A 26,051-nucleotide genomic window follows, 5' to 3' on the forward strand; every position below is an offset into this window, starting at 1 on the left:
AATGCAGAGCCGTAAAAATAAAAAAAAAATTTTCCCACATAAATTATTTTTTAGCCCCCAGTTTTGTATTTTCCCGAGGGTAACAGGAGAAATTGGACCCCAAAAGTTGTTGTCCAATTTGTCCTGAGTGCGCTGATACCCCATATGTGGGGGGGGACCACCGTTTGGACGCATGGGAGGGCTCGGAAGGGAAGGAGTGCCATTTGGAATGCAGACTTAGATGGAATGGTGTGCAGGCGTCACATTGCGTTTGCAGAGCCCCTAATGTACCTAAACAGTACATTAGGGGTAACAGGGCCAAAAATGGTTTGAATATTTTTTATTATAATTCAGCATTGATTGCGATATATAAAACATATGTCAATTAATAAAAAAGATACAAATGTGACATCATGCAGACAATAAATATTTCTATTAATTAATGAACACAGTTTTTTTTACTTTTGCATATAGTCATGTTATGCAGTTACAGATTTCTGTCTTCGGTAATCATTTCAGTCCTGAGCAAAAGAAAAAAATGAAAAAAGTATTAGTAACCTTAACATTATTTGGGGCTATTAACACCACGTTTTCTCACCCTGTTAAAAGCTGCTCCTTTCATCAAATTCACCTTCAGAAAAGGATTCAACAGGACACAAAATGCAGCAAACCCCTAATTTGAGATTTAAAGACTCGTATTCCAAAGAGCCATGACATCCATATTCTGACCAAACTTGCACATTTTTATGTCCGTAAAGTGAATGGACAGCACACGGATCAGATACCATTCATTTGGCATCCGTTACAAACATGGATGTAGGAAAGAAATATATCTTGGTACCGTGTTAGCCAGTCTCTTGGCCTGATGAAGAGACCTGTGTAGTCTCGAAAGCTTGCAATTTGTTACCATCTTTTCAGTTAGCCATTAAAAGGTATCAACCACTGAGGACTCTCAATTCTAAACATGGATGTGAAATTTTGGAATATCTTTTTATTTTTGTGAGGTTGAAAGTGATAAGAAAGATATAGCTTTTTTTGTTGTTTTTGTTCTTCACCATATATTACTTTATTACTTTGTGGGACTTTAACTTATATTTAACTTGGATTGCGTTTTGGGAAGAAAAGAAGAAAAAAATAGCAAATCCGTTCGGCGTTTTTTTCTAGGTACTGCACAGGACAATTAATTACTAGTTTCTTTTTCTACTGGACTTTTTTCTATTGTTTTGGTTTTTTTTGTCGAGAGCTTTCTTTTTTTAACAAAGAAACTATGTGTAAATTATGTGAAGGTAATTCTGAAGTATAATACCACTAAACAATTTAATGTCCCAGGCAAGTGACAGCACTAAACAAAAAAATTGCCCAGATATATCAACTAGGTAGAAGAGTCCCTTATGCCCTAACCAGCAGCACAGGTACGAGGTAATTCCGCTCCTATGATTCAGTAAGACAGATGGAATCTTTAATTAAATAAATTAAACCATAACGAGCTACTGCCTCCTGACCCTATAAAAGGCCCTCCTACCATGGTTTTTTTTTGTCTTCCATGGTTTGCTTAGCCTTTTTTTTAGGTTTTTGTTTCAATTTACCATGTCGTATTTCTTAGATTGATCTGAGAAGTATATAAAGATGTTGTTAACGTTACCCTTATGCAAGTTTCTCTCCCTGCACTTGAGCACCTTTAGCACTCATCTAGCAGCTGGCGTTGTCAATACTCCGAATGCTTCTTGCATCAGGGAAGAGATTAGTATTTTATTTTTTAATTGTGTGCAGCTCTAGTTACTTTTTATAGTGTTTAGTATAAATTTCTAATCAATGCATTATTCAAACATGTTTTCAGCAGTTCGGGTGAAACTAGCTAACTTTCAGCTCTCTAGGACCAACCATTCTCAAGATATGTGCAAATATTATGGTAACTTACAGCCAAACGACTAGACCAATCTGACCCAAATTCACCACATAGGTGAATCAGGGATTTGGGTTGTTTTAGGGTTTCAACTCTCTAGGACTTATTGTTATCAACATATTTGCCAACAAAGTAACACAAAAGCATAAATACATTTATTGGCAAATGACAGGACCAATCTAAACTAAATTTGCCACTTAGGTGACTCAGGCACATTGAAAGGTTTTACACTGGGTTGCAGCCCTATATCACCTACAGTTATCAAAGAATTCACCAAAAAATAGAGTACAAAAGCATTTGCAAGATACTCACAAAAAAAGAAACACAGAATATGAAAGCGAATATTAACCCCTTCACCACCTTGGGTTTTTGCGTTTTCGAGTTTTTTGCTCCCCTTCTTCCTAGAGCCGTAACTTTTTTTATTTTTCCACCAATATGGCCATGTGAGGGCTTGTTTTTTGTGGAACAAGTTGTACTTTTGAACTGCACCATTCTTTTTGCCATATAGTGTACTGAAAAAGGGGAAAAAAAATCAAAGTACATTGAAATTGCAAAAAAAGTGCAATTCCACAACTGTTTTTTTTGTTTTTGTTTTTTCACCACGTTCACTAAATGCTCAAATTGACCTGTCATTATGATTCTCCAGGTCATTACAAGTTTGTAAAAAAAATTTAAAAAATCAACATTTTCCGTGTCTCGTAGCGTCTACATTAGGCCGGAGTCACACATGCGAGAAACACGTCCGTGTCTCGCATGTGAAAACCAAGCACTGGTGCCGGCACTTGGGAGTGGAGCGTGCAGCTCCATGTGTTGCTATGCGGCCGCACGCTCCGCTCTGGAGTGCCGGTGCCAGAGCTTGCTTTTCACATGCAAGACACGGACGTGTTTCTCTCATGTGTGACTCTGGCCTTATTTGTGATCTGAGGCTGGGTGAGGGCATATTTTTTACATGCCGAGCTGACATTTTTATACCATTTTGGTGTAGATACTAGTGCAATGTTGTGGCGACCAAAGAAACGTAATTCTATCTTTTTGATTTTTTTTTCTCAACACATCATTTACATCATTTACCGATCGGATTAATTATTTTTATATAGTGATAGATCAGGCGATTCTGAACAGGACAATACCAAATGTGTAATAGATAAAAAAACAACATCAGCAAAGGTAATATGTCTGTTTTATGGAGTTTGATGTGCTGATTCCAAAAAAAATGCTTAGTTTTGCTCTATCACATAAAGTTTCTGAGATAGAAGTATTTTTGTTATTACGTTATTTCTGCATTTTCAATGTATGTGGTTTTTCCTATGTTATTCCCATTTCTTTGCTTGTCTTACTTAATTGTGAATTTTCTTACAGGGATAACATCAGTAAAGGGTTTAGTGAGTTTTATGGGAAGGAGTATTGACAGTGCAGTCAACCAATGATTGCTTCTCGGAAAGTCACATATTATGGGGAGGAGCTAACTGTTATGAGGCAGTAAGATTTGTATCAGTCAGAAAATGATGTTGATTGCAGCAAAGACTGGTATGTGAGACACTGACAGGAGACAGGCCTCTACAGGGATCTGAGCCCTGCCAAAGGGAGATAGAAGGGACGGCAGCGGACAGCCGCCATTGTGAGAGGATTTTCAATGCATTTCTGGGAGGGCAAGTCACCTCAGAGGGAAGAAAACAGCTCAGCCACTGAGGTGTGACTGAGTGAGGGTCTCACAAAAAAAGAGAAACTGAAAGCAGCCAATATCACACTGAGAAACTGTCTGTCTGTAAATTGTCATCTGTAAGGAATAGGCTGACCCGTTTACTTCACAACTGTATATAGTTATCTACCAGATTACCTCCACTAAAATCAGTTCAAAATACAAGCTGCCTCTGTCATCTCTGGGGAAACATCTACATATACAGTAGTTGGTCGGCTCATCGCATTTTTTGAGTTTGTTAACACCATAGAACTGAACTTACTCTACTGTTTGATCTGATTTAAAGGAGAAAAATGCCCCGACAGTGTATCAATCATTTGTGTGTGGTTCTTTTACACCAAGAGGCCAAGTACATTCAATCACTCATGATATTAAAAAGATGTACCAGATGTACTTTAAGTGTCCACTTGGTGATCAAGACAAAAGCTGACCACAGAGTCATAGGCTCAAGTGCTCAAGTTGTTCAAATGGTCTTCGCTACTGTCACGCTCATGCCCTGACTGGTGGGCGTGAGTTCGGGGGGTTGTGGCCCCACAGCTGCCTTGGTCTTCACTGGAGCCTCTGATGGTGAGGACAGGCTTGTGCAGCAGGCAGCTGCCAGGTGCTGCTCCAGGGTGGTGTCTGGCTGTGGCTGCTGATCCGACTTGGGAATCAGGAACACCAGGATTGGTGAGGGCATCAGGCAGGACTAGCAGATGAGCATGGATGAGATTCAGACGAGTAGGCTGGCACGGCTGAGACACAGAGCTGGCAGAGACACAGGACTGGCAGGAACGACGGAGACACAGGGCTGGCAGGTACAGCAGAGACACAGGGCTGGCAGGCACGGCAGAGACACAGGGCTGGCAGGCACGGGAGAGACACAGGGCTGGCAGGCACGGCAGAGACACAGGGCTGGCAGGCACGGCAGAGACACAGGGCTGGCAGGAACGGCAGAGACACAGGGCTGGTTGGTGTGGTGTATGAAGGAACAGGTAGGGACCTGTTCACACAGGAGGTGCAGGTAAGGAGACAAGGAGAAAGGAATGAAGTATGAAGTAACAGGTTGGGACCTGTTCACACAGGAGATGCAGGTATGGAAACAAGTAGGAAGGAATGGAGTGTGAAGGAACATGTTGAGACCTGTTCACATAGGAAGAGGATAGGAATGGAAGAGCAGGAGATGGAGCAGCAACAGAAGCTAAGCAGAGCGGAACCACAAGGAATGCGGAGAGGAGCTGCAGCAAGAGGAGCTGCAGCAAGAGGTTTCTGCAGCAGCAAAGCAGAGCAGAACCGCAAGGAATGCGGAGAGGAGCTGCAGCAAGAGATTACTGCAGCAGCAGAAGCTAAGCAGAGCAGAACCACAAGGAATGCGGAGAGGAGCTGCAGCAAGAGGTTTCTGCAGCAGCAAAGCAGAGCAGAACTGCAAGGAATGCGGAGAGGAGCTGCAGCAAGAGATTACTGTAGCAGCAGACGGTAAGCAGAGCGGGACCACAAGGAATGCGGAGAGGAGCTGCAGCAAGAGGTTTCTGCAGCAGCAAAGCAGAGCAGAACCGCAAGGAATACGGAGAGGAGCTGCAGCAAGAGATTACTGCAGCAGAAGCTAAGCAGAGTAGAACGGAGCAGAACCGCAGGAGTGCGGAGCAGAGGTACAGCCATAAAGGTACAGAGCAGGCGGAGCCGCAAGAATGCGGAGCATAAGCAGACTGAGAACACAAGGAAAGACACAGCAGGGAAGGAAGCCACAGACAAGGAGACCGAGATAAGACTAAGTTCAGACAAGGTAATGGAACAAGACAAGGAACAATGAACAAAGACACAGGGACCAGGATATTCTGCCTCCTGGAGGGTGGACAACAAGATCAAGGCAAGAACACTGAGAAAAGCCTCCAGAGAGGGAGTAACACAGAGCAAGGCCTGGCAAACTCAGAAGCTAAACACAAACTGAGCTAACACATTGCACAGGCCCAGTCCACTGGGTGGAGCTGCACTAAATACTGGAGGCCTCTTGGTAATTGGTCAGAAACAGATTAGACAGATGCACCTGATTCCTATAAGAGCCAGAGAGTTCAGGCGCCGCCTCCTATGCACACAGCCAGGAAGCATGCAGAGAGCAGAGGCACAGAATATAAAGCTGGCAAGAAACAAAAACCACAATATGACCTGGAGCAGTGGGTAAGATAGTGTGAGAGATAAGAGGCCATGCCTTGATGCCAGCAGAGTTGTTACAGTGAATGGTTGAATATGAGGAAAGTGGCTATTCTATTTGCTGTTCCCATGATTTGGAGAGAACCCAAAGATCATAGTGATGACTGCTACTTTTGGTTTGTCAAACTGAAGGGTTTTTCTACAAAGAGCAAACATAAGATTAATTACCCTGAAATTGAATCTGCGATTAGACCAGTTCCACATGATGGTACCTTGCTAGTTCCTGTACCACCATTGTCTTAACTGGATGAAAATGAAGTAGAATATGAATACTATGGAGCTGAAGCTACTGGCGAAAACATAGAGACCTCAAGTCAAGATGAGTATGTACCTGATGGAGCAGCCGAGCAACCAGAACGCATTTCTCAACAAGAATTGAATGATCTCATCGGAGATGAGAATCTTCTTCATGATGATGTCAAAGTGTGTTATTACCGAAACAGAAGTAACACTTTAACACAATTTTTCATAGTTGACTAATGGTGTACTGTAACAATGTGAATTACCTCTTTGAAGAACTGAATCAAGAGTATTTTGTTGCAGATTGTGGATTGTTTATTGACTCATCCCAGAGAAGTTTGAAAGCAGTGTTGCTTCACAATGGAAATATGAAACCACCAATCCCTATTTCTCACTCATGTCATCTAAAGGAAAGTTATGAAAATCTGCCAGCTGTTTTGGATGCTATACAATATAAGCATCATCAATGGAATATCTGTGGAGATTTGAAAGTGATTTGTCTGCTAATGGGAATGCAAGGAGGTTTCACAAAATATTGTTAATTCTTGTATTTATGGGACAGTAGAAATACAGTAGAGCATTATGTGTGTCTTGATTGGTGACAGAGAAACATCTATGCTCCAAGTAGAGACAATGTTCAGCATAATCCTTTAGTTGCTCCAACAAAAAACTTTCTTTCTCCACTAAATATAAAGTTGGGATTGATTAACAGCTTTGTGAAAGCCATGGCAAAGACAAATTCACAAGGGTTCCAGTACATTTCACAGAAATTCTCCAGCATTTCACCAGCAAAACTGAAGGATAAGATATTTCTTAGTCCTCAGAACAGAGAGCTTATGAGAGATGTGTTTGAAGGAATTCTAAATGATAAGGAATTGAGATCTTGGAAAAGTTTCAAGTGGATCTGTGAAAACTTCCTAGGAAAAAAAAAATCTCCAGAATATGTTGAAGGTGTTGAGGAACTGCTAAATGCATACCAGTGTCTTGGATGTTGCATGACTCTGAAAATGCACTTTTTGCATTCACATTTAGATTTTTTAAAATCTTGGGGATGTAAGCAATGAACAAGGCGAGCGGTTTCACCAGGACATTAAAGTAATGGAACACGGCTTCCAGGGTTTTTGGAATGACTCAATGATGGGCAATTACTGTTGGATGTTATATAGGGACAACCCTGAAAACTCGTATCAACGACAGTCTAATGTCAAGCACTTTTAACCCCTTTACGACCAAGGGTGGTTTGCACGTTAATGACCGGGCCAATTTTTACAATTCTGACCACTGTCCCTTTATGAGGTTATAACTCTGGAACGCTTCAACGGATCCCAGTGATTCTGACATTGTTTTCTCGTGACATATTGTACTTCATGATAGTGGTAAAAATTATTTGATAGTACCTGCGTTTATTTGTGAAAAAAACAGAAATTTGGTGAAAATTTTGAAAATTTCGCAATTTTCCAACTTAGAATTTTTATGCAATTAAATCACAGAGATATGTCACACAAAATACTTAATAAGTAACATTTCCCATATGTCTACTTTACATCAGCACAATTTTGGAACCAAAATTTTTTTTTGTTAGGGAGTTATAAGGGTTAAAAGTTGACAAGCAATTTCTCATTTTTACACCACCATTTGTTTTAGGGACCACATCTCCTTTGAAGTCATTTTGAGGGGTCTATATGATAGAAAATACCCAAGTGTGACACCATTTTAAAAACTGCACCCCTCAAGGAGCTCAAAACCATATTCAAGAAGTTTATTAACCCTTCTGGTGCTTCACAGGAATTTTTGGAATGTTTAAATAAAAATGAACATTTAACTTTTTTTCACAAAAAATTTACTTCAGCTCCAATTTATTTTATTTTACCAAGGGCAACAGGAGAAAATGGACCCCAAAAGTTGTTTTACAATGTGTCCTGAGTACACCGATACCCCATATGTGGGGGTAAACCACTGTTTGGGCGCATGACAGAGCTCGGAAGCGAAAGAGCGCCATTTGACTTTTCAATGCAAAATTGACTGGAATCGAGATGGAACGCCATGTTGCGTTTGGAGAGCCCCTGATGTGTCTAAACATTGAAACCCCCCACAAGTGACACCATTTTGGAAAGTAGACCCCCTAAGGAACTTATCTAGAGGTGTGGTGAGCATTTTGACCCACCAACTGCTTCACAGAAGTTTATAATGCAGAACCGTAAAAATAAAAAATAATATATTTTCACAAAAATTATCTTTTCGCCCCCAATTTTTTATTTTGCCAAGGGTAAGAGAAGAAATTAGACCACAAAAGTTGTTGTACAATTTGTCCTGAGTACGCTGATACCCCATATGTGGGGGTAAACCACTGTTTGGGCGCATAGGAGAGCTCGGAAGGGAAGTAGCGCCGTTTGACTTTTCAATGCAAAATTGACAGGAATTGAGATGGGACGCCATGTTGTGTTTGGAGAGCCACTGATGTGCCTAAACATTGAAACCCCCACAAGTGACACCATTTTGGAAAGTAGACCCCCTAAGGAACTTATCTAGATGTGTTTTGAGCGCTTTGACCCACCATGGGCTTCACAGAAGTTTATAATGCAGAGCTGTAAAAATAAAACAAAAATTTTTTCCCACAAAAATTATTTTTTTAGCCCCCAGTTTTGTATTTTCCCAAGGGTAACAGGAGAAATTGGACCCCAAAATTTGTTGTCCAATTTGTCCTGAGTGCGATGATACACCATATGTGGGGGAAACAACTGTTTGGGCGCATGGGAGGGCTCGGAAGGGAAGGAGCTCCATTTGGAATGCAGACTTAGATGGAATGGTCTGCAGGTGTCACATTGCGTTTGCAGAGCCCCTAATGTACCTAAACAGTAGAAACCCCCCACAAGTGACACCATTTTGGAAAGTAGACCCCCTAAGGAACTTATCTAGATGTGTGGTGTGCGCTTTGACCCACCAAGGGCTTCACAGAAGTTTATAATGCAGAGCCGTAAAAATGAAACAAAAAATTTTTCCCATAAAAATTATTTTTTAGCCCCAGTTTTGTATTTTCCCGAGGGTAACAGGAGAAATTGGACCCCAAAAGTTGTTGTCCAATTTGTCCTGAGTGCGCTGATACCCCATATGTGGGGGGAACCACCGTTTGGACGCATGGGAGGGCTCGGAAGGGAAGGAGTGCCATTTGGAATGCAGACTTAGCTGGAATGGTGTGCAGGCGTCACATTGCGTTTGCAGAGCCCCTAATGTACCTAAACAGTAGAAACCCCCCACAAGTGACCCCATATTGGAAACTAGACCCCCCAAGGAACTTATCTAGATGTGTTGTGAGAACTTTCAACCCCCAAGTGTTTCTCTACAGTTTATAACGCAGAGCCGTGAAAATAAAAAATCCTTTTTTTTTCCCATAACAATTATTATTGTTTAGCCCCAGTTTTGTATTTTCCCAAGGGTAACAGGAGAAATTGGACCCCAAAAGTTGTTGTCCTATTTGTCCTGAGTACGCTGATACCACATATGTGGGGGTAAACCACTGTTTGAGGGCATGGGAGAGCTCGGAAAGGAAGTAGCGCCGTTTGACTTTTCAATGCAAAATTGACAGGAATTGAGATGGGACGCCATGTTGTGTTTGGAGAGCCATTGATGTGCCTAAACATTGAAACCCCCCACAAGTGACACCATTTTGGAAAGTAGACCCCCTAAGGAACTTATCTAGATGTGTTTTTTGAGCGCTTTGACCCACCATGGGCTTCACAGAAGTTTATAATGCAGAGCTGTAAAAATAAAACAAAAATTTTTTCCCACAAAAATTATTTTTTTAGCCCCAGTTTTGTATTTTCCCAAGGGTAACAGGAGAAATTGGACCCCAAAAGTTGTTGTCCTATTTGTCCTGAGTACGCTGATACCCCATATGTTGGGGTAAACCACTGTTTGGGCACACGGGAGAGCTCAGAAGGGAAGGAGTCATGTTTTACTTTTTCAACGCAGAATTGGCTGGAATTGAGATCGGACGCCATGTCGCGTTTGGAGAGCCCCTGATGTGTCTAAACAGTGGAAACCCCCCAATTATAACTGAAACCCTAATCCAAACACACCCCTAACCCTAATCCCAACAGTAACCCTAACCACACCTCTAACCCAGACACACACCTAACCCTAATCCCAACCCTATTCCCAACTGTAAATGTAATCTAAACCCTAACTGTAACTTTAGCCCCAAACCTAACTGTAGCCTTAACCCTAGACCCAACCCTAACCCTAGCCCTAACCCTAGCCCTAATGGGAAAATGGAAATAAATAAATTTTTTTAATTTTTCCCTAACTAAGAGGTTGATGAAGGGGGGTTTGATTTACTTTTATAGCGGGTTTTTTAGCGGATTTTTATGATTGGCAGCCATCACACACTGAAAGAAGCTTTATATTGCAAAAAATATTTTTTGCGTTACCACATTTTGAGAGCTATAATTTTTTTATATTTTGGTCCACAGAGTCATGTGAGGTCTTGTTTTTTGCGGGACGAGTTGACGTTTTTATTGATTTTAATGTTAATTTTCGGGCACGTGACATTTTTTGATCGCTTTTTATTCCGATTTTTGTGAGGCAGAATTACCAAAAACCAGCTATTCATGAATTTCTTTTGGGGGAGGCGTTTATACCGTTCTGCGTTTGGTAAAATTCATAAAGCAGTTTTATTCTTCGGGTCAGTACGATTACAGCGAGACCTCATTTACATCATTTTTTTTATGTTTTATATGATAAAAACTATTTTATAGAAAAAATAATTATTTTTGCATCGCTTTATTCTGAGGACTGTAACTTTTTTATTTTTTTGCTGATGATGCTGTATCGCGGCTCGTTTTTTTGCGGAATAAGATGACGTTTTCAGCGGTACCATGGTTATTTATATCTGTCTTTTTGATCGCGTGTTATCCCACTTTTTGTTTGGCGGTATGATAATAAAGCGTTGTTTTTTGCCTCGTTTTTTTTTTTCTTACGGTGTTTATTGAAGGGGTTAACTAGTGGGCCAGTTTTATAGGTCGGGCCTTTACGGATGCGGCGATACTAAATATGTGTACTTTTATTGTTTTGTTTTTTTTATTTAGATGAAGAAATGTATTTATGGGAATAATATTTTTTTTTTCATTATTTAGGTTTTTTATTTTTTTTTACACATTTGGAAAAAATTTTTTTAACTTTTTTACTTTGTCCCAGGGGGGGACATCACAGATCGTTGATCTGACAGATTGCACAGCACTCTGTCAGATCAGCGATCTGAGTTAGAACACTGCAGGCTTACCAAGCGCCTGCTCTAAGCAGGCATTTGGTAAGCCACCTCCCTCCCTGCAGGACCCGGATGCCGCGGCCATCTTGGATCCGGGCCTGCTACAGGGAGGGAGGTAAGGAGACCCTCACAGCAACGCAATCACATCGCGCTGCTGCGGGGGGCTCAGGGAAGCCCGCAGGGAGCCCCCTCCCTGCACGATGCTTCCCTATACCGCTGGCACATCGTGATCATGTTTGATCGCGGTGTGCCGAGGGTTAATGTACCGGGGGCGGTCCGTGACCACTCCTGGCACATAGTGCCGGATGTCAGCTGCGATAGGCAGCTGACACCCGGCCGCGATCGGGCGCGCTCCCCCCGTGAGTGCGGCCGATCGCGTATGACGTACTATCCCGTCGGTGGTCATACGGGCCCACCCCACCTCGACGGGATAGTACGTCTAATGTCAGAAAAGGGTTAATTTCTGCTCATATTTTGGTTTCTATTTTGCATGTGAAATTATTTTGGTTCAATAAAAACTGTTTTGTAAGGTGAAGCATTTTTTTCTGATGTAGATTACTGTTTTCTTAGTGTCGCCAGTATATTTCTTATACCGTATAATAATGATGCTGCTCCATGGAAATTATGCGTGCTACAGAAAAACTAAGTCATCACCTGCGATGGTTACAAAAAAATATTTTTTTGTAGACCTGTGTTACTGTTTTATTTTGAATGGGGCGAATGGGGGGGGCGATTTGAACTTTTAACATTTTTATATATTACTATATATATATATATATATATATTTTTTTTTTTTTTACTTTACACTTGCTTTAATAGTCTTCATGTGAGAATCAAATTTTGTCTTCTCTGTGGGAGTATGGTAGTTCTTTTTGGCTGCGATTATCTGATCGCTTGTGCTACAGAGTAGGACTTCAGCTTGTAGCAGAATTGCTCACTTACTTTGAGCACCGACTGCTGGGCGGCGCTCATAGCTATCTAGAAATTTGCCCTGCAGACCCCGGGTTGTCATGTCAACACATCGGCGATCTGCGGTCATTTAACATGGGTGTCGATAGGTGATGTTAGTGATGCGCTACCGGCACGAGAATGTCAAATGCCTCTGTCAGAGATTGACAGTGCCATTTAACATATTAACAGCGGTGGGTGGATCACGATTCCAACCGTTAGGGGCACTGCAGCTGATGAAATCAGCCAACAAGTGCAATGAAAAATTGCGAGCTCAGTGCAAACAAGGGGCACTTGAGGATGTCTGATCCTCATACTATTCTCATGGAGTCTGTTTCTGACAGTTTGCGCAGACACATGAATATTATTGGCCTGCTGGAGGTAATTTTGCAGGGCTCTGGCACTGCTCCTCCTATTCCTTCTTGCACAAAGGAAGAGGTAGCGGTCCTGCTGCTGGGTTGTTGCCCTTCTACGGCCCCCTACACATCTCCTGGTGTACTGCCTGTCTCCTGGTATCTGCTCCGTGCTCTGGACTCTGTGCTGACAGACACAGCTACTCTTCTTGCCACAGCTCACATTGATTTGTGTGTTGTAGACACTGCCTCATACTACTCCACTGTACCTCTAGGGGTAAGAGCAAAGAGAAAATGCAGAAGTACCAAAACAGCCAAAAAGGTTTACAACAGAGAAATGGTCTTTGGTCCCCCTTTGCAGAGCCACTCCTATATAGGAGTTGTCTTGTTACTTGCCTATCATTTCTACCTGTTGTCTGCTCCATTTGCACAACGGCAGGAGAAATTGATTCACAACCAGTGTTGCTTCATAACTGGACAGGTTGATTTAACAAAAGTGTGATTGACTTGGAGTTACATTGTTGTAACAACCCTGCTGGCATCACTGCATGGCCTCCCATCCCCCACCTGCCTTACACACCAACTTACTCATTATCCCGGGCCATGCTGTGAGTTCTGTCTGCTGCCGGTTCCATGCTCTGTGCCTCATGCCTCCTGCCTTTTTGCTTTCTTCCTGGTTGTGTGCTTAGGGCAGCGGCCCCACCACTTCCTGATCCTTGTAGTGTCAGTGTGCACCATCCTAAGGTGTCCCCAGCCAATTGCCAAGAGGCCTCAAGTACTTAAGGCATTGCCACCCCTAGAGAAATGCCTGAGCAACCTATTTCCCTCAGTCAGTGTCTTGCTCCTGAGGTGCCAGGTCCTGTCTTGTTTCCACCTTCTTTGGGGGCTGCATTTCCAAACCTGTTACCATGCGCTTTGTGTCCTATGTTCCGCCTCCCTGAGGACTGCACACTCAGGCCTGTGTCATTGTCCAGTATCTCTTTCCGTGTCCATACTTGTCTGTATTGTGTCCTAGTCTTGTATCCTTGATCCTGTCCCTGTACCTGACCTTGTCTGAACACAGTCCTAACCTATATCTGTTTGTATCCCTGTCAGTAGCCTTTCCTATTTCGCTGTGTGTTTCCTTGTGGTCTCTGCTCTTCATCCTGTGGCTTTGCCCTGCGGTTCTGCATGGCTCTTTGCTCCACTCCTTGTGGTTCTGCCCTGCTCTGCTCCTTGCAGTTCTGCCCTGCTCCGCTCCTTGCGGTTCTGCCCTGCTCTCGTTCCGCACCTTGCGGTTCTTTGTCCTTACTGTCTGAACAGGTCCCTACTTGTTCCCATATATCACTCATACCTGTCCGTGTTCCTGTCCTCCCTGAATCAGTCCCTCCCTGCTCATCCAGTCTGAACAGGTCCCAACCTGTTCCCATATTCCACTCACACCTGTCCATGTTCCTGTTCTTCCCGAATCTGTCACTGCTCCTCCAGTGTGTACCGGTCTCTACCTGTTCCCATATATCACTCACACTTGCCCATATTCTTGTGCCTTCTGAGTCAGTCACTGTCCATTCTGTCTCAGCTGTGCCCCCCTGCGAGAGTCTCAGTCATGCACGCCTGCTAGTGTCTCAGCCGTGCCCGCCAGCCAGTGTCTCAGTCATGCCCGCCAGCCAGTGTCTCAGCTGTGCCCATCTGCCAGTGTCTCAGCCATGCCCGCCTGCCAGCCAATGTCTCAGCCGTGCCTGCCTGCCAGTGTTCCATCTCCCAGTGGGATCAACAGCCACAGCCAGACACCACCTTGGATTGGTGCCTGGTAGCTACCTGCTGCACAAATCTGACCTCACCATCAGAGGCTCCAGTGAACACCAAGGTAGCTGCTGAGTCACGCCCCTTCCAAGGTAGTCTGGTTTGTGGCACAGTGGGGGCACTCCCCCATGCTCACGCCATCTACAGTAGTCTTGGTGAGAGTGTGGCAATTATGTTGTTTAAGTGTTCAATTTATTTTTTGAGCAGTGTATCTGTTAATATGTGCCAAGTACTATTTTCTGTAATAAATACTCATTGAGTTATTCTAAGAAGCTCTTTCTTGTAAAAGAATACATAAATCATCAAAGTCAATCAAATCTGCTGATTTTGGTTGTTGACTATGAGGAAAATTCACCTCTTTGAGACTACTTCTAACATATAAATGTAGATATGTCGAAGGACTACGTCTTGAAATCAATTCTGAAATGAAAAAGGCTCTTCAGTCAAAAAGAGCCTGATTGTTGCAAGTAGTGCCACCGTTACTGCATTACTTTGAAGATAGGAAAGATAGGAACACATTTATGTTTTAATACAATGATGGTGCGTCTTATAGTCTGACGCGCCCCTGTGCTGGTACATTGTGAAAGGGGTTATATGTGACTGCAGACTTCTAAATCCTCACAGCAAACATCCACTACTTGGACAGCTTCTTCTCATATCCCTCGCTTGGCCTCGGTAATATAATATAGCTTATACTTCCCTCCCGTGCCGGGACCTGAAGAGAGCTGGGACCACTATCTTAAACATTACCGTTAGTAACACACTACGCCTTCACAGATTAAAAACCTGTAGAGCATGCAAGATCCCCTGCCCACGCCAGCACATGTCCAGGCCCATTTGAAGTTTGACAATGACCATCTAGGTTCAGTGTTCCCCAAGTCCGGTCCTCAAGAGCCACCAACAGGTCATGTTTTCAGGATTTCCTTAGTATTGCACAGGCGATGGAATTATTGCCTGTGCAGGTGATGCAATTATCACCTTGCACTACTAAGGAAATTCTGAAAACATGATCCGTTGGTGGCTCTTGAGGATCGGACTTGGGGAACACTGATCTAGATGATCCAGAGGCATGAGAGAAGGTCATGTAGTCAGATACAACCAAAAAGTTTGATTGTGGTTGCATCAACTCCACTCGCCATGTTTAGAGGAAAAAGAAGGATGAGTCCAACCCAAGAACACCATCCCAACCATGAAGCATGGTGAGGGAAACATCATACTTTGGAGGAGATTTTCTGCAAAGGTGACAGGATAACTGCACCGTAGTGAAGGGAGGATGGATGACAGGGCCACATGGGAGGGGTTTGTAGCACGCTTCCGCCAGAGGCATGTTAAATGCCACTGTCAAGAGATTGACAGCGGCATTTAACATATTAACAGCCGTGGTGGATTACGATTCCACCCACGGTTGTTAGAGGCACATGACAGCTGATCAAATCAGCTGTCATGTGCCTGAAAAGATGGGGAGGTGACGTATGACGTACCTATACATCATAGGTTATAAAGGGGTTAAGTCTATTTTATATGTGCTTGCCTGTTTTCTCTTGTTTTCTGCTTTTGTGAGCGGAGTTTGGCTTTTTCAGATGTAGCTCCCCTACGGTGTATTTTTGAGTATGCCAGTGTTCTGACACAATTTTCGTGGCATTTTACGAAATGTGGGAATTTTGGCACCAAAAAGTCGCAAAAACAGTTAATCAAAACAGAAATAAGACAATTGTTGACTTTGTGCCAAAATCCTCAATTGTGTGAAGCATTTTGTAGAATTTGCCACTAAAAATGGCAACTAATACAACCAGAGAAAAAAGGAAAGTGACTTCTTAAAAACGCAAATGATGAATCGGTGCCTCAGTCATGATTCATCATTTTCTGTTTTTTTCACCTTTCTTTTTTGTCTTGTGGGTTCAATATGGAGTTCATATAGTAAAGAGAATCCTCCATATGGGGTTTCTGCTTGCTAAGTCTCCAATGTTGTGCTGTTGGATAGGAAATAAGGGAAGTGAGGATTATATTATTATATTAATTTGTTTTCACATAGTCCTAACAGCAGCTCAAGTACCACACCCTAATTTCTACTTTATAACAAAAAGTAGTCTAAGTGCTCTTTTAGGCTACTTTCACAATAGCATTTTTTTCAATACGTCGCAATGCGTCGTTTAGGGGAAAAAACGCATCCTGCAAAGTTGTCTGCAGGATGCGTTTTTGCCCCATAGACTAACATTAGCGACGCATTGCGACGCATTGACACATGTCGCAACCGTCGTGCGACGGTTGCGCCGTGTTGTGGCGGACCGCCGGGAGCAAAAACGTTACATGTAACGTTTTTTGCTTCCGACGGTCCGCCATTTCCGACCACGTATGCGCGGCCGGAACTCTTCCCCCTCCTCCCCGCTCATCACAATGGGGCAGCGGATGCGCTGGAAAAATGCATCCGCTGCCCCCGTTGTGCGGCACATTCACTGCTAGCGTCGGTAACCTCGGCCCGACGCACTGCGATGGTCCGAGCCCGACGCTAGTGTGAAAGTAGCCTTATAGGGTCAGAAGGTAATAGCTGAGGAGCAGAATTACCCACATTGTTGGGCTGCTGTTAGAACTAAGGGAAAAAAGATTAACATGAAAAATCCACATATAAATTGCCAAATACAGACCTGGGCAAAGTGCGACCCACAGGCCACATCTGGCCCTCTGGCTGTTTCAGTCCGGCCTGCCACCTGCGGACCGAGACAGCCGTGGGGCTGGAAACCAGAGGTCCACGGGCCACACCATGCCTGCTCACTCAGTGTCTTCATCTGCAATGATTACGATGGTGGAGGAGGGGCCTCTGGCCACTTCCTCCACCACTCAGCGTGTGAATCAGCTGACGTGATGATGTCTGTTGTGGATTCTGTTTTTGGGCTCCCTCTGGTGGTTACAGATGGTACTGGGTGACTTGTGTTCTCTGCGGTCTCTGGTGTCCACCTGTTCTATCAGGATATGGGAGTTTCCTATTTAACCTGGCTTTCTTGTCATTTCCTCGCCGGCTATCAATGTAATCAGTGTGTCTTGTTACCTCTGCTTCCCGCTTCTGTATTCTTCAGGACAAGCTAAGTTTTTGATTTTCCTGTTCCACGTTTTGCTTAATTTTTGTCTTAGTCCAGCTTGCAGATATGTGATTCCTTTTTGCTGGTTGCTCTAGTGGGCTGATATTACTCCTCATGTTCCATGAGTTGGAACATGAGTTCAAGTAATTTCAGGATGGTTTTTTGTAGGGTTTTTCGCTGACCGCGCAGTTCACTTTTGTATCCTCTGCTATCTAGCTTTAGCGGGCCTCATTTTGCTGAATCTGTTTTCATAACTACGTATGTGCTTTCCTCTCATTTCACCGTCATTACATGTGGGGGGCTGCTATTTCTGTGGGGTGTTTCTCTGGAGGCAAGAGAGGTCTGTGTTTCTTCTAATAGGGAAAGTTAGTTCTTCGGCTGGTGCGAGACGTCTAGAATCATCGTAGGCACGTTCCCCGGCTACAGCTAGTTGTGTGTTGAGGTTCAGGATCGCGGTCAGCTCAGTTTCCATCACCCTAGAGCTTGTTTTGTTTTTTGTGCTTGTCCTTTTGTGATCCCCTGCCATTGGGATCATGACAGTATAGCCGGCCAAAAAGTGGTAATCATATTGGCTGAAGTAGGAGGAAAAGTAGTCTGAGGAAGTTTTTTTTTTTTTTTTTTTTCCCCTCAGAGTTTGCTGCATAGCCTTAATTGCAGCCTGGCTGCGTCTTACCTCCTCTTAATCCTTGAATGGCTCTGACCTCAGCTGTTTATCATGGACATCCAGAGTTTGGCTTCCAGCCTGAATAATCTTGCTGCTAAGGTTCAAAATATACAAGATTTTGTTGTACATGCTCCTATGTCTGAACCTAGAATTCCTATCCCAGAGTTTTTTTCTGGAGATAGATCTAGTTTTCTGAATTTTAGGAACAATTGCAAGTTGTTTCTTTCTTTGAAATCTCGCTCTTCTGGAGACCCTGCTCAGCAAGTCAAGATTGTTATATCTTTCCTGCGGGGTGACCCTCAGAATTGGGCATTTGCATTGGCACCAGGGGATCCTGCGTTGCTCAATGTGGATGCGTTTTTTCTGGCATTGGGTTTGCTCTATGAGGAACCTAACCTAGAGATTCAGGCTGAAAAAGCTTTATTGGCTCTCTCTCAGGGGCAAGATGAAGCAGAAATATATTGTCAGAAATTTTGGAAATGGTCGGTGCTTACTCAGTGGAATGAGTGCGCCCTGGCTGCAAGATTCAGAGATGGCCTTTCTGAGGCCATTAAAGATGTCATGGTGGGGTTCCCTGCGCCTACAGGTCTGAATGAGTCTATGACTATGGCTATTCAGATTGATCGGCGTTTACGGGAGCGCAAACCTGTGCACCATTTGGCGGTGTCTTCTGAACAGGCACCTGAGACAATGCAATGTGATAGAATTCAGTCCAGAAGTGAACGGCAAAACTATAGGCGGAAAAATGGGTTGTGTTTTTATTGTGGTGATTCAGCTCATGTTATATCAGCATGCTCTAAACGCACAAAAAAGGTTGATAAGTCTGTTGCCATTAGTACTTTACAGTCTAAGTTCATTCTGTCTGTGACTCTGATTTGTTCATTATCAGCCATTTCCGTCGATGCCTATGTGGATTCAGGCGCTGCCCTGAGTCTTATGGATTGGTCATTTGCCAACCGCTGTGGGTTTAGTCTGGAGCCTCTGGAAGTCCCTATTCCTTTGAAAGGAATTGACTCTACACCTTTGGCTATGAATAAACCTCAGTACTGGACACAAGTGACCATGCGTATGACTCCCGTTCATCAGGAGGTGATTCGCTTCCTGGTACTGTATAATTTACATGATGTCTTAGTGCTTGGTCTGCCATGGTTACAAACTCATAACCCAGTCTTGGACTGGAAAACGATGTCTGTGTTAAGCTGGGGATGTCAGGGGGTTCATGATGATGCACCTCCGATTTCTATCGCTTCATCTACTCCTTCTGAGGTTCCGGTATTTTTGTCTGATTATCGGGATGTTTTTGAGGAGCCTAAGCTCAATTCGCTTCCTCCTCACAGGGATTGCGATTGTGCTATAGATTTGATTCCTGGCAGTAAATTTCCTAAAGGTCGTTTGTTCAATCTGTCAGTGCCAGAGCATACTGCTATGCGGGATTATGTTAAGGAGTCCTTGGAAAAGGGACATATCCGTCCATCTTCGTCCCCTTTGGGAGCAGGTTTTTTTTTTGTGGCCAAAAAAGATGGTTCCTTGAGGCCTTGTATAGATTACCGTCTTTTGAATAAGATTACAGTTAAATATCAGTATCCTTTGCCATTGTTGACTGATTTGTTCGCTCGCATTAAGGGGGCTAAATGGTTCACTAAGATTGATCTTCGGGGTGCGTATAATCTTGTGCGGATAAAGCAGGGTGATGAGTGGAAAACCGCATTTAATACGCCTGAGGGCCATTTTGAGTATTTGGTGATGCCTTTTGGACTTTCTAATGCTCCTTCTGTCTTCCAGTCCTTTATGCACGATATTTTCCGTGAATATCTGGATAAATTTATGATTGTGTATTTGGATGATGTTTTGGTTTTTTCGGATGACTGGGAGTCCCATGTTCAGCAGGTCAGGAAGGTGTTTCAGGTCCTGCGGGCCAATTCTTTGTTTGTAAAAGGTTCAAAGTGTCTCTTTGGAGTCCAGAAGATTTCTTTTTTGGGGTATATTTTTTCCCCTTCTACTATTGAGATGGATCCCGTCAAGGTTCAGGCTATTTGTGACTGGACGCAGCCTACATCTCTTAAGAGTCTACAGAAGTTCTTGGGCTTTGCTAATTTTTATTGTCGTTTCATAACTAATTTTTCTAGTGTTGTTAAGCCTTTGACGGATTTGACGAAGAAGGGTGCTGATGTTGCTGATTGGTCTCCTGCGGCTGTGGAGGCCTTTCAGGAACTTAAGCGCCGGTTTTCTTCTGCTCCTGTGTTGCGTCAGCCAGATGTTTCGCTTCCTTTTCAGGTTGAGGTTGATGCTTCCGAGATTGGAGCGGGGGCGGTTTTGTCACAGAGAAGCTCCGATTGCTCAGTGATGAAGCCATGTCCGTTCTCTTCTAGAAAGTTTTCGCCCACTGAGCGGAATTATGATGTTGGTAATCGGGAGCTTTTGGCCATGAAGTGGGCATTTGAGGAGTGGCGTCATTGGCTTGAGGGTGCTAGACATCGTGTGGTGGTCTTGACTGATCACAAAAATCTGATTTACCTTGAGTCTGCCAAGCGTCTGAATCCTAGACAGGCTCGTTGGTCACTGTTTTTCTCCCGTTTCGATTTTGTGGTTTCATACCTGCCAGGTTCAAAGAATGTGAAGGCGGATGCTCTTTCTAGGAGTTTTGTGCCTGACTCCCCTGGAAATTCTGAGCCCACTGGTATCCTTAGGGATGGGGTGGTATTGTCGGCTGTCTCCCCAGACTTGCGACGTGCTTTGCAGGAGTTTCAGGCGGATAAACCTGATCGTTGTCCGCCTGAAAGACTGTTTGTTCCGGATAATTGGACCAGTAGAGTCATCTCCGAGGTCCATTCTTCTGCGTTGGCAGGTCATCCTGGAATATTTCGTACTAGAGACTTGGTGGCCAGGTCTTTTTGGTGGCCTTCCTTGTCGAGGGATGTGTGTTCTTTTGTGCAGTCTTGTGAAGTTTGCGCTCGGGCTAAGCCTTGCTGTTCTCGGGCCAGTGGATTGTTGTCACCTTTGCCTATTCCGAAGAGGCCTTGGACGCACATTTCCATGGACTTTATTTCGGATCTCCCTGTCTCTCAAAAAATGTCCGTCATCTGGGTTGTGTGTGACCGCTTTTCTAAGATAGTTCATATGGTACCCTTGCCTAAGTTGCCTTCCTCCTCTGAGTTGGTCCCTCTGTTTTTTCAGAACGTGGTTCGTTTGCATGGGATTCCGGAGAACATCGTTTCTGACAGGGGATCCCAGTTTGTGTCTAGATTTTGGCGGACGTTCTGTGCTAAGACGGGCATTGATTTGTCCTTTTCGTCTGCATTCCATCCTCAGACGAATGGCCAGACGGAACGAACTAATCAGACCTTGGAAACTTATTTAAGGTGTTTTGTTTCTGCTGATCAAGATGACTGGGTTACCTTTTTGCCGCTTGCCGAATTTGCCCTTAATAATCGGGCTAGTTCTGCTACCTTGGTTTCTCCTTTCTTTTGTAATTCGGGGTTTCATCCTCGTTTTTCCTCTGGTCAGGTGGAGCCTTCTGATTGTCCTGGAGTGGACATGGTGGTGGATAGGTTGCATCAGATTTGGAGTCATGTGGTGGACAATTTGAAGTTGTCCCAGGAGAGGGCTCAGCAGTTTGCTAATCGCCGTCGCCGCGTGGGTCCTCGACTTCGTGTTGGGGACTTGGTGTGGTTGTCTTCTCGTTTTGTTCCTATGAAGGTCTCTTCTCCTAAGTTCAAGCCTCGGTTCATCGGTCCATCGGTCCCTATAGGATCTTGGAAATTCTTAACCCTGTGTCGTTTCGTTTGGATCTCCCGGCATCGTTTGCTATTCAAAATGTGTTCCATCGGTCGTTGTTGCGGAAGTATGAGATACCTGTTTTTCCTTCGCTTGAGCCTCCTGCTCCGGTGCTGGTGGAGGGAGAATTGGAGTATGTTGTGGAGAAGATCTTGGATTCTCGTGTTTCCAGACGGAAACTCCAATATTTGGTCAAGTGGAAGGGTTATGGTCAGGAGGATAATTCTTGGGTGGTTGCCTCTGATGTTCATGCTGCTGATTTGGTCCGTGCATTTCATAGGGCTCATCCTGGTCGCCCTGGTGGTTCTCGTGAGGGTTCGGTGACCCCTCCTCAAGGGGGGGGTACTGTTGTGGATTCTGTTTTTGGGCTCCCTCTGGTGGTTACAGATAGTACTGGGTGACTTGTGTTCTCTGCGGTCTCTGGTGTCCACCTGTTCTATCAGGATATGGGAGTTTCCTATTTAACCTGGCTTTCTTGTCATTTCCTCGCCGGCTATCAATGTAATCAGTGTGTCTTGTTACCTCTGCTTCCCGCTTCTGTATTCTTCAGGACAAGCTAAGTTTTTGATTTTCCTGTTCCACGTTTTGCTTAATTTTTGTCTTAGTCCAGCTTGCAGATATGTGATTCCTTTTTGCTGGTTGCTCTAGTGGGCTGATATTACTCCTCATGTTCCATGAGTTGGAACATGAGTTCAAGTAATTTCAGGATGGTTTTTTGTAGGGTTTTTCGCTGACCGCGCAGTTCACTTTTGTATCTTCTGCTATCTAGCTTTAGCGGGCCTCATTTTGCTGAATCTGTTTTCATAACTACGTATGTGCTTTCCTCTCATTTCACCGTCATTACATGTGGGGGGCTGCTATTTCTGTGGGGTGTTTCTCTGGAGGCAAGAGAGGTCTGTGTTTCTTCTAATAGGGAAAGTTAGTTCTTCGGCTGGTGCGAGACGTCTAGAATCATCGTAGGCACGTTCCCCGGCTACAGCTAGTTGTGTGTTGAGGTTCAGGATCGCGGTCAGCTCAGTTTCCATCACCCTAGAGCTTGTTTTGTTTTTTGTGCTTGTCCTTTTGTGATCCCCTGCCATTGGGATCATGACAGATGTCATTTCATTGCGTCAGCTGTGTACTGTGGAGAGTCAGCGCACCGAAGGTACGGAGAGAAGCAGCGTGCCGGGGAACGGGACCAAGGTGAGTATGTGGTGTTGTTTTTCTCATGTGTATGGGATGTTTGGGTGGACATGGGGAACCTATGGGGGTGACTTTCAGCACATGGTGAGGCTATGGGGGTGACTCTCAGCACATGGGGAGGCTATGGGGCTGACATGCTGCACATGGGGAGGCTATGGGGGTGACATGCAGCACATGGGCAGGCTGTAAGTGTTTGACATGCTGCACATGGGGAGCCTATGGGGGTTTGACATGCAGCACATGGGGAGGCTATGAGTGTGACATGCTGCACATGGGGAGGCTATGGGGTGACATGCTCCACATGGGGAGCCTATGGGGGTGTGACATGCAGCACATGGGGAGGCTATGGGGGTGACATGCTGCACATGGGGAGGCTATGGGGGTGACATGCTCCACATGGGGAAGTTATGGGAGTGACATGCAGCACATGGGGAGGCTATGGGGGCCTCATGCTGTATATGGGGAGGCCGTGTGGGACTCATGTAGTATATGGGGAGGCTGGGTGTGGCTCATGCTGTATATAGGGAGTCTGTGTGGGGCTCATGCAGTATGTGGGAAGGCTGTGTGGGGCTCATGCAGTATATGGGGAGGCTGTGTGGGCCTCATGCTGGATATAGGGAGGCTGTGTGGGGCTCATGCTGGACATAGGGAGGCTGTGTGGGGCTCATGCTGGATATAGGGAGGCTGTGTGGGGATCATGCTGGATATGGGGAGGCTGTGTGGGGCTCATGCTGTATATAAGGAGGCAGTGTGGGGCTCATGCTGGATATGGGGAGGCTGGGTGGGGCTCATGCTGGATATGGGGAGACTGGGTGGGGCTCATGCTGGATATGGGGAGGCTGGGTGGGGCTCATGCTGGATATTGGGAGGCTGGGTGGGGCTCATGCCACATATGGGGGAGGCTGTGTGGAGCTCATGCCGCATATGGAGGTAGGCTGTATGGGGCTCATGCAGTATATGGGGGAGGCTGTGTGGGGCTCATGCTAGATATGGGGAGGCTGTGTGGGGCTAATGCTGAATATGGGGAGGCTGTGTGGGGATCATGCTGGATACAAGGAGGCTGTGTGGGGCTCATGCTGGATACAAGGAGGCTGTGTGGGGCTCATGCCGGATACAAGCAGCTGTGTGGGGCTCATGCTGTATATAAGGAGGCTGTGTCGGGCTCATGCTGTATATGAGAAGGCTGGGTGGGGCTCATGCTGGATACAAGGAGGCTGTGTGGGGCTCATGCTGTATATAAGGAGGCTGGGTGGGGCTCATGCTGTATATGGGGAGGCTGGGTGGGGCTCATTCTGGATATGGGGAGGCTGGGTGGGGCTAATGCTGGATATGGAGAGGCTGTGTGGGTCTCATGCTGTATATAAGGAGGCTGCCCGTTTTTTATAGGGAGGCTGTTTGCGGCTCATGCCGCATATGGGTGAGGCTGTGTGGGGCTCATGCCGCATATGGGGGAGGCTGTGTGGAGCTCATGCCGCATATGAAGGAGGCGGTGTGGGACTCATGCCGCATATGGGAGAGTTTGCGTGGGGGTTCTTACAGTATATAGGGGCTGTGGGGGGCGCATACGATATACAGAAGGGGCTGTACTCGGGTTCAAATGATATATAGGGGGATGTTAGCATACTTAATTCTGCTCAATATTAAGTGATACAATTTAATATTAATATAATTATCAATAATATAATAATTATAATATATTAACATTGAGTAGAATTAATTTCGACCTATTGGTTCGGCCCTCCACCACAGTCACGGTCTCACATGTGGCCCCTCGGGAAAATTAATTTGCGCACCTCTGGGCAAATACAATATTTTATTGAAAGGCTAACCAAAAATCAAGAGAATGCCAAGAGTGTGCAGAGCAGTCATCAAAGCAAAAGGTGGCTACTTTGAAGAGCCTAGAATATAAGACATAATTTCAGTTATTTCACACTTTTTTGTTAAGTATATAATTCCACATGTGTTAATTCATAGTTTTGATGCCTTCAGTGTGAATGTACAATTTTCATAGTCATGAAAATACAGAAAAATCTTTAAATGAGGAGGTGTGTCCAAACTTTTGGTCTGTACTGTGTGTGTATATATATATATGTGTGTATATCTATCTATCTATCTATCTATCTATCTATCTATCTATATATATATATCATGGTATGGCCACTGCCAAGTTCACAATAACAAAGGAACTACTAGCTGTCACCACCAATTGTTTATACAGGCCGAATGGCTTCAGGGGTGCAGTTTACAGAGCAAGAGGAACAGAACTATTCAATTTTCCATATTTAATCCGGAAAGGTAGGCAGTGTTTATAAAAAATATACAACGATGATACTAAATGGGAAGAAAAGAATACAATATACACAACATTTAACAAAAGAGCATTACTAAATCTGTGTTATGGAAATGGCTCAGAGCTTAGTGGAGGGAGGTACTCCTTAGGAAAACAGACAGAAGTATAGAAAAATGTACATTCCAGGATTGACAAAATACAAAAACCCGAATTTTGCTTTTTATTAGATTAAGGTAATGCCCACATAACTCCCCTTAGTGAGCTCATATTGGGGCCATATGGGCATGTGATGGACTAGTTCTTTTAGAAGTATATGAGAGCCCCAACTTTCAGGATATCTTTGACCCTCCAGAGGTTAGAATGGCCTTAAGGTGATGTGAGTGAATGTGTTATGTATCTTCTATAAATATCGGATCAATGAAAACCCAGATATTCATCACTGACCACTGGCTCCAAAAAGTCTGGGACCAGTGCTTTGAACACAGGATGCTTTTGCCTTAGAATTGTTCTTTTCAACCTCTTAATAAACAAATCCGAGTCTTGGTGGCTGGTTCTCAGAGCTGATGTCCTATTGTAATTACCTGGTAACGGCCGAAGATCCCTACTTCAATGGAGGTTGAAATGTCAGCTCTTTCTCACTTCCCCCATTATAATTAATTCCATATGTTCAATGTGAGGGTATCATTGTTCACTCCAATTGTAACAGTTGCAGT

At 44.3% G+C, this 26,051-nt stretch overlaps 1 protein-coding gene across 2 annotated transcripts in view; it reads right to left on the reverse strand.

Annotated features, from left to right (window-relative positions):
- Positions 1 to 304: 304 nt before the first annotated feature.
- SPATA6L (spermatogenesis associated 6 like) overlaps positions 305 to 26,051 on the reverse strand; it is a 107,046-nt gene continuing 81,299 nt past the window's right edge. Inside the window, exon 14 of one of the 2 annotated variants that reach the window (XM_069745489.1) lies at positions 305 to 500. The gene's annotated coding sequence lies outside the window, so the exon portion shown is untranslated. The remainder of the gene's footprint in view (positions 501 to 26,051) is intronic. The other variant, XM_069745488.1, reaches the window with a different exon arrangement.

Source organism: Ranitomeya imitator, chromosome 1, assembly GCF_032444005.1.
Source record: "Ranitomeya imitator isolate aRanImi1 chromosome 1, aRanImi1.pri, whole genome shotgun sequence".
In the NCBI taxonomy this organism is placed as follows: Eukaryota; Metazoa; Chordata; class Amphibia; order Anura; family Dendrobatidae; genus Ranitomeya; species Ranitomeya imitator.